Source organism: Anoplopoma fimbria, chromosome 7 (assembly GCF_027596085.1).
Source record: "Anoplopoma fimbria isolate UVic2021 breed Golden Eagle Sablefish chromosome 7, Afim_UVic_2022, whole genome shotgun sequence".
Classification (NCBI taxonomy): Eukaryota; Metazoa; Chordata; class Actinopteri; order Perciformes; family Anoplopomatidae; genus Anoplopoma; species Anoplopoma fimbria.
The window spans coordinates 573,920-584,462 of NC_072455.1; positions in this window are offsets into that span (position 1 = coordinate 573,920).

Below are 10,543 nucleotides of genomic sequence, written 5' to 3' on the forward strand. Positions count from 1 at the left end.
TTACATCGGTCACACGCTCCTGCAGACTCCTCCTCTACAACATCAGGAGGATTCGCCCCTTCCTCACTGAGGAGACGGTGCAGGTGCTCTACAGGCTCTGGTCATCTCCCGCCTGGACTACTGCAACTCACTACTGGAGCCCCGGCGTCGGCCATCAGACCTCTGGAGCTCGTCCAGAAAGCTGCAGCTCGTCTGGTGTTCAATGACCCAAGTTCTCCCACACAACTTCCCTTCTCCGTTCTCTACACTGGCTCCCTGTAGGAGCATCCAGTTACAGACTCTGGTGCCTACAGGGCAGTGAAGTTCTTGACATCAGAGGGGTCAAGTGATGTTTTTTTCAGAAGGGGGGTGACTCTGGCAGTCTTGAAGGCCGAGGAAAACACACACACACACAAACTCACACGCACGCACGCACGCACGCACGCACGCACGCACGCACGCACGCACGCACGCACGCACGCACGCACGCACGCACGCACACACACACACACACACACACACACACACACACACACACTGTGACGGAGAAGAACATTCATTTAAATAAAGTTGATTATCTGATTGAAACGAGTTTGAACCCGCTGTGAGAATGTCCGGAGCAGAAAGACGGAACAGTGGGAGCAGCACTCTGTGATAGGACGGCCGTTTCCATGGTGACGTGGAACATAAACAGGACGAAGCTTTACGTTTGATCTTTAACGATGAGCTAGAATTAAATTATTAATTCAACTCTTTGATCTGAAGGTCAGACAGTTTATTGAGGCTTTGAAGTGGATTCAGAACCAAAAAGTCAGAATTAAGAAAATATATTTTGAGCACAGAAAAGTCATAATATTTAAAGAAAAAGACGAACTGATTTAATTTTTAACGTCCCAAAGTCAAACTTGAATCAAACGTTTAGAGTCCATGAAGTTTAAAGTTTGTGTTTCTTAAGATTTATTTCTTCAAACAAGAGAAAGAAGAACAAAAATATCAGCGATAAGCTAACCCCAGTGCATGCTGGTCCAATATCTGCCTCCATATATAAATATAACGCAGGCGACCACAGAGTTACCAGACACCGAACTAACCACAGACACTAGACTGTCCTACTGTTATTACAGACACTGAACTAACCACAGTCCTACTGTTATTACAGACACTGAACTAACCACAGACACTAGACTGTCCTACTGTCATCACAGACACCTGAACTAACCAAAGACACTAGACTGTCCTACTGTCATCACAGACACCAAACTAACCACAGACACTAGACTGTCCTACTGTTATTACAGACACCTGAACTAACCACAGACACTAGACTGTCCTACTGTCATCACAGACACCAAACTAACCACAGACACTAGACTGTCCAACTGTTATTAAAGACACTGAACTAACCATAGACACTAGACTGTCCTACTGTTATTACAGACACCAAACTAACCACAGACACTAGACTGTCCAACTGTTATTAAAGACACTGAACTAACCATAGACACTAGACTGTCCTACTGTTATTACAGACACCAAACTAACCACAGACACTAGATTGTCCTACTGTTATTACAGACACTGAACTAACCACAGACACTAGACTGTCCTACTGTTATTACAGACACCTGAACTAACCACAGACACCAGACGGTCCTACTGTTATTAAAGACACCAAACTAACCACAGACACCAGACTGTCCTACTGTCATCACAGACCCCAAACTAACCACAGACACTAGACTGTCCAACTGTCATCACAGACACCTGAACTAACCACAGACACCAGACGGTCCTACTGTTATTACAGACACCTGAACTCACCACAGACACTAGACTGTCCCACTGTTATTAAAGACACTGAACTAACCACAGACACTAATAATAATAATAATAACTTTATTTATATAGCACCTTTTAAAAACAAGGTTTACAAAGTGCTTTGACAGACCAGCCAGCAAGACAGTGCATAAGAAACAAAATGAAATAACAAGTGACAATCAAATAAACAAATAAAATAATAAAATAATAAAATAATAAAATAATAAAATAATGAAATAAATAAAATCAAGTGATAATGGTAAAATATAGTAAACAAATATAAGATAAAATACCAAGACCAAATGAAAATGAACCAATAAAACGACGACATCACATAAAAGCCAATCTATAAAAATGTGTTTTAAGAAGTGATTGAAAAGAGATTACTGATTCTGAAGCCTTATCTCCTCCGGCAGGTCGTTCCAAAGCCGAGGGGCCCTGATGGCAAAAGCACGGTCGCCTTTGGTTTTCAGTTTCGACTTTGGAACAGCCAGAAGGGCCCCACCTGAGGATCTAAGGCTGCGAGTGGCTCATACGGGGTCAACATTTCTACTATGTATGTCAGAGAGTGACGTGTGGTTAATGCCAGAGAGGAGGGAGTTACAGTAGTCCAGTCTTCAAAACACAAATGCATGTATGATTTTTTACAGGTCAGGGTGAGTGAGGATAGGTTTTATTTTGGAAATGGTTCTGATTTGGAGGAAACAGAACTGGGCTATTTTTGTGATGTGGGGTCTGAAAGTATATTTAAAGACAGAGGACCGAGTGCATTTACAATAGGAGTGATGGGGTTTGGGGGACTAAATAAAATGATCTCAGATTTGGAATTATTGAGTTGAAGAACAGTTGATATCCTTAAGACAGTCCATAATAGCAGCTCGGCTTCTTGGGTCGTCGGGTTTCAGTGGAAGGTATATCTGTGTGTCGTCTGCGTAGCAATGAAAAGAGACATTATGATGTTTGATGATTTGACCTAGGGGGAGCATGTATATAGAAAATAAAATTGGACCTGAAATAGAACCTTGCGGTACACCACAGGTAATGTTAGAAGTAGAAGATGAGTCATTACCTACAGTGACCGAGTGGGTTCTGTCAGTGAGGTAAGAATAAAACCAACTAAGTGCAGAGTCCTTGATGCCAACCCAGTTCTGAAGACGGTTGATTAAAATGGCATGGTCTACCGTGTCAAAGGCTGCACTTAGGTCCAAAAGGATTAAAATCGAGCTCTCCCCCCCGTCAGCTGCTAAAAGGAGGTCATTGGACGCCTTGAGGAGGGCGGTTTCTGTACTGTGTAAAGCTCTAAAACCTGACTGAAACTTCTCAAACACATCATTAAGAAACATAAAGGCTAGAAGTTGGGTTGAAACAACTTTCTCTAAAACTTTTGATAAAAACGGAAGTTTAGAAATAGGCCTGAAATTGTTAAGAACCGAGGGATCAAGATTCAGTTTCTTTAAAAGTGGTTGGACCTCAGCATGTTTAAGACTGGATGGAATAGAACCTGTTGCTAACGAGCTATTAACAATCAATAAAATACTGGGCCCGACTGTGTCAATAACCTGTTTGAGAAATTTAGTTGGTATAAAATTGAGTCAATTATTTTGAATAAAAGTCTTGGATTTGAGTGGTTTGCTGTAATTAAATTAGAGAAGAAGGACGTTCTTGCTTCTTTAACTGCCACTTGATTGTACTTCATCGCATCTTTCCAAATTTCATAAAAAACATGTAAGCCTGTTTTCTTCCATTTTCGTTCCTTACTCCTGCAGTCTCTCTTTAAGTCTTTGGTGACCTCGTTTAGCCAGGGCTGGGTGTTGTATTCCACCTTTTGGTTTCCAAGGGGGCAACAGAGTCCAGGACATTCTGGCAGGTGTGATTAAAAATGGATACCAGGTCCTCTAAATGAAGATGAGGATTAAAAGCAGTTAAAAAAGCTCAGAAAACTTGCTAGCAGACAGAGAGTTAAAAACTCGGCGGCGGACAGGTGAGCTGTCAGTAACTGTTAGAGGATGTAGTAAAACCACATTAAATAAAACCGCTTTGTGATCAGACACACAGATATCCTTTGTCTCATAGTAGTCAGGGCAGAGACCACTATAAGTGACCAGGTCTAGGGTGTGACCCTTTGAGGGTGTAGGCTCCTGTATACCCTGTGTGAGGTTAAAGGATTCCAGGGTATCCATAAAATCTGTGACAAAGGTCTGTGAAGGGCAGCAGACATGTATGTTAAAATCAAGAATTTTGTCGTACTTTGATGTCACATGGGAAAGTAACTCTTGGATAAAAACACTGTTGGGCCTGGGTGGTCTGTAGATTATTACAATGATCACTGGATCCTTAGAGTTCACTATAAAACCAAGATGTTCAAATGAAGTGAAAGAGCTATGTAGAATGGTATTGCATTTAAAATTGTTTCTGTAGATAACAGCAACCCCCCCTCCCTTGCCTGACAGCCGGGGTTGATGGAGATGTGTAAAGTCTGGGGGGGTTGCTTCAATCAGAGAACTACAGTCTCCCTGCGACAACCAGGTCTCTGTGATGATAAAAAAGTCTAAATTATTGAAATTAATAAAATCCAGAGCTAAGGACGACTTATTATTTAGGGATCTGATATTTAAAAGACCAACATTGACAGGCTTGTGATCATGAGCATGAGGTAGCAAAGGTTGCAGGGGTTGAATGATGTTCTTGTAGTTAGCACCTGAGGGTGGAGATGATGGTGGTAATGAGAGTCTCCATCCTGTTGGCAGTAGCTGCGATGAGGACCTGTTAGGGAGCTCTGATGTGATTCCGTGTGCTGCGGTTGTGACGAAGAGGAAGAGGAAGACGGGGGATCCGTTTGCCGGATGTCGGTGTGGGATGTTAGCAGTCACTGCTGCACCGTATGCTGCAGATTGGCCGAAAGCATGTGGCTGCCCCTCTTGTTGGGATGGATCCCATCTCTTTTAAACATGGAGGCATGATCCCAGAACAGGTTAACATTGTCAATAAAACTCATGCTGTGGATCCTGCAGGTGGACTGTAGCCAGGTATGGAGACTGAGGAGTCTGCTGAAGAGTGGGGATAGGACCCGATATAAAAACAGTCTTTCCACAGTCATTTAACACGTCAAAGAGGAGGTTAAACTGTGCTGTGGTGCGTTCAGACTCCCGCTGTGTTGGGTCATTTGTCCCCACATGAACTGCAATTCTATTGATAGAAGTCGGAAGTGAAGGCAGAAGATTCCGTAGTTTATCCAGGATGACGGGGACAGTGAGTGAGCGTTTATGAAGCGGGTGTTCCTGGTTATTGAATCCCCGATGATGAGTGTATTTGGGGGGAAGAGGGGTTGTGGAGGTGATGGGTGAGGACTGGTTGTAGAGGATGATGGTCGTTCAGTTACCTCCGAACAGGGGTGGAGAGTGGAAGAAGCCCGCGGGAGGCCTCCGGAGCGTCTGATCACAGCCTCCTTCAGTATCTTATGGCGGTCCTGGCCACAGGTGGGCCAACAGCAGCAGCCGGAAAGGAGACCGAGTGGGGTGGAGACTTGTCTGACAGGATGGTGTAGCTGGAGACGGATAACGGAGGTTCCGGAGAAACCTCAGCTGCATCTTTTTTGCGGCCGCGGCGCACCACCTCTGACCACGACGGCTGGGCCTGTGGATCGGCTGGTTCTGGAGTGGAGCTATGGGCCGGGGCCTTGGGCCTGGCTCCACTGCGAATCCCTGGATCCTCTGGCGGTGACAGCGGTGAAGTGGCGCCCAAGTCCAGTGCAGCAGTGGAGCTCTCTGCATCTGCTCCCAGCTCAAGTTCACCAAACTAACCACAGACACTGGACTGTCCTACTGTTGTTACAGACACTGAACTAACCACAGACACTATACTGTAATACTTTTATTACAGACACCTGAAGTAACCACAGACACCAGACTGTCCTACTTTTATTACAGACATGTGAACTCACCACAGACAATAGACTGTCCTGTTATTACAGACACCTGAACTAACCACAGACACTAGACTGTCCTACTGTTATTACAGACACCTGAACTAACCACAGACACTAGACTGTCCTACTGTTATTACAGACACTGAACTAACCACAGACACTAGACTGTCCTACTGTTATTACAGACACCTGAACTAACCAAAGACACTAGATTGTCCTACTGTTATTAAATACACTGAATTACCCACAGACACTAGACTGTCCTACTGTTATTACAGACACCTGAACTCACCACAGTGACTCTCCAGTGTGAATAGCCTGGCGCTTTAAGTGCAAAGATCTTGGAGAACTCTTTACCACACTGGTCACAGCCGTAGGGTTTCTCTCCATTATCGATGCATAGATGTTTTCTATAGTGATTTGATTGGAAAAACATTTCCCACGTCGCTGGCAGCTGTATGGTTTCTCTCTACTGTTATTACAGACACCTGAACTAACCACAGACACTGGACTGTCCTACTGTTATTACAGACACCTGAACTAACCACAGACACTAGACTGTCCAACTGTTATTACAGACACCTAATCACAGACACTAACTATCCTACTTTATTACAGACACCTGAACTAACCACAGACACTAGACTGCCCTACTGTTATTACAGACATCTGAACCAATCACAGACACTAGACTGTAATACTTTTATTACAGACACCTGAAGTAACCACAGACACTAGACTGTAATACTTTTATTACAGACACCTGAACTAACCACAGACACTAGACTGTCCTACTGTTATTACAGACACTGAACTAACCACAGACACTAGACTGTCCTACTGTTATTACAGACACCTGAACTCACCACATACACCAGACTGTCCACTGTTATTACAGACACTGAACTAACCACCTGACACTAGACTGTCCTGTTACAGACACCTGAACTCACCACAGTGACTCTCCAGTGTGAATAGCTGTGCAAAGATCTTGGAGAACTCAGACAGCATTTTCTCTCCATTACAGACACTATACTGTAATATGTTATTACAGACATTTGAACTTGGAACACTAGACTGTCCTACTGTTATTACAGACACTGAACTTCTCTGTCTACTGTTATTACAGACACCTGAACTAACCACAGACACTAGACTGTCCTACTGTTATTACAGACACCTGAACTAACCACAGACACTAGACTGTCCTACTGTTATTACAGACATCTGAACTAATCACAGACACTATACTGTAATACTTTTATTACAGACACCTGAAGTAACCACAGACACCAGACTGTCCTACTTTTATTACAGACACCTGAACTAAACCACAGACAACACTAGACTGTCCTGTTACTTACAGACACCTGAACTAACCACAGACACTAGACTGTCCTACTGTTATTTATTACAGACACCTGAACTAACCACAGACACTAGACTGTCCTATTGTTATTACAGACACCTGAACTCACCACAGACACTAGACTGTCCTACTGTTATTACAGACACCTGAACTAACCAACTAAGACACTAGACTGTCCTACTGTTATTACAGACACTGAACTAACCACAGACACTAACTGTCCTACTGTTATTACAGACACCTGAACTAACCACAGACACTAGACTGTCCTACTGTTATTACAGACACCTGAACTCACCACAGACACTAGACTGTCCTATTGTTATTACAGACATCTGAACTAATCACAGACACTATACTGTAATACTTTTATTACAGACACCTGAACTAACCACAGACACTAGACTGTCCTACTGTTATTACAGACACAGACACCTGAACTAACCACAGACACTAGACTGTCCTACTGTTACTAAAGACACTGAACTAACCACAGACACTAGACTGTCCTACTGTTACTAAAGACACTGAACTAACCACAGACACTAGACTGTAATACTTTTATTACAGACACCTGAACTAACCACAGACACTAGACTGTCCTACTGTTATTACAGACAATGAACTAAGATAAGATAAGATAATCCTTTATTAGTCCCGCAGCGGGGAAATTTGCACAGACACTAGACTGTCCACTGACACTAGACTGTCCTACTGTTATTACAGACATTTGAACTAATCACAGACACTATACTGTAATACTTTATTACAGACATCTGAACTCACCACAGACACTAGACTGTCCTACTGTTATTACAGACACTGAACTAACCACAGACACTAGACTGTCCTAATGTTATTACAGACACCTGAACTAACCACAGACACTAGACTGTCCTACTGTTATTACAGACACCTGAACTAACCACAGACACTAGACTGTCCTACTGTTATTACAGACATCTGAACTAATCACAGACACTATACTGTAATACTTTTATTACAGACACCTGAACTCACCACAGACACTAGACTGTCCTACTGTTATTACAGACATCTGAACTAATCACAGACAGACACCTGAACTCACACCTGAACAACAGTAGACTGTCCTACTGTTATTACAGACACCTGAACTAACACAGACACTAGACTGTCCTACTGTTATTACAGACATTGAACTAACCACAGACACTAGACTGTCCTACTGTTAAAAACACCTGAACTAGACTGTCCTACTGTTATTACAGACACCTGAACTAACCACAGACACTAGACTGACCTACTTTTATTAAATACACTGAATTACCCACAGACACTAGACTGTCCTACTGTTATTACAGACACCTGAACTCACCACAGTGACTCTCCAGTGTGAATAGCCTGGCGCTTTAAGTGCAAAGATCTTGGAGAACTCTTTACCACACTTGTCACAGCCGTAGGGTTTCTCTCCATTATCGATGCATAGATGTTTTCTATAGTGATTTGATTGGAAAAACATTTCCCACGTCGCTGGCAGCTGTATGGTTTCTCTCTACTGTTATTACAGACCCCTGAACTAACCACTGACACTAGACTGTCCTACTGTTATTACAGACACCTGAACTAATCACGGACTCTAGACTGTCCTACTGTTATTACAGACACCTGACAACCACAGACACTAGACCTGAACAGACACCTGAACCACAGACACTAGACTGTCCTACTGTTATTAAAGACACCTGAACTAACCACAGACACTAGACTGTCCTACTGTTATTACAGACACCTGAACTAACCACAGACACTAGACTGTCCTACTGTTATTACAGACACCTGAACTAACCACAGACACTAGATTGTCCTACTGTTATTAAATACACTGAATTACCCACAGACACTAGACTGTCCTACTGTTGTTACAGACACCTGAACTCACCACAGTGACTCTCCAGTGTGAATAGCCTGGCGCTTTAAGTGCAAAGATCTTGGAGAACTCTTTACCACACTGGTCACAGCCGTAGGGTTTCTCTCCATTATCGATGCATAGATGTTTTCTATAGTGATTTGATTGGAAAAACATTTCCCACGTCGCTGGCAGCTGTATGGTTTCTCTCTACTGTTATTACAGACCCCTGAACTAACCACTGACACTAGACTGTCCTACTGTTATTACAGACACCTGAACTCACCACAGACACTAGACTGTCCAACTGTTATTACAGACACCTGAACTCACCACAGACACTAGACTGTCCTACTGTTATTAAAGACACTGAACTAACCACAGACACTAGACTGTCCTAATGTTATTATAGACACCTGAACTCACCACAGACACTAGACTGTCCTACTGTTATTAAAGACACTGAACTAACCACAGACACTAGATTGTCCTACTGTTATTACAGACACTGAACTAACCACAGACACTAGATTGTCCTACTGTTATTACAGACACCTGAACTAACCACAGACACTAGACTGCCCTACTGTTATTAAAGACACTGAACTAACCACAGACACTAGACTGTAATACTTTTATTACAGACATCTGAACTAATCACGGACTCTAGACTGTCCTACTGTTATTACAGACACCTGAACTCACCACAGACACTAGACTGTCCTACTGTTATTACAGACACCTGAACTCACCACAGTGACTCTCCAGTGTGAATAGCCTGGCGCTTTAAGTGCAAAGATCTTGGATCTGGTTACCACAGACTGGTAGAAGAAGAGGGCGCTGGTTACCACAGACTGGTAGAAGAAGAGGGCACTGGTAGAAGAAGAGGGCACTTTACCACAGACTGGTAGAAGAAGAGGGCACTGGTTACCACAGACTGGTAGAAGAAGAGGGCACTGGTTACCACAGACTGGTAGAAGAAGAGGGCACTGGTTACCACAGACTGGTAGAATGCCTTGAGCAGTTTATTGCACACATTGAAGGACCTCAGCCTCCTCAGGAAGAACAGCCTGCTCTGTCCTTTCCTGTAGAGGGCGTCAGTGTTGTGTGTCCAGTCCAGTTTATTGTTGATCTGCACCCCAAGGTGCTTGTAGGACTCAACCCTCTCCACTTCCCCTCCCTGAATGAAAACAGGGACAGGGGGGCTTCTGTTCCTCTGGTAGTCCACCACAAGCTCCTTGGTCTTGCTGATGTTGAGCTTCAGGTGGTTGCTGCTGCACCATGTGATGAAGCTCTCAATCAGTCCTCTGTACTCCTCCTCGTTGTCCCTGGTGATACATCCAACAATGGAGGAGTCAATAATCAATTATTGATGCATTAATGTGTTCATCACTTTAATGTTGCAGCTCCTTTGAATGACTTTATATAATCTATAATAATACGTCCTCATGTATTCACTGATAAATAATCTGAATATGTAAAGTAAATAAAGCTGTCACATAAATGTAGAGCAATAACAAGTAAAGTACACATAGCTGAAGTAAAGTACACATAGCTGAAGTAA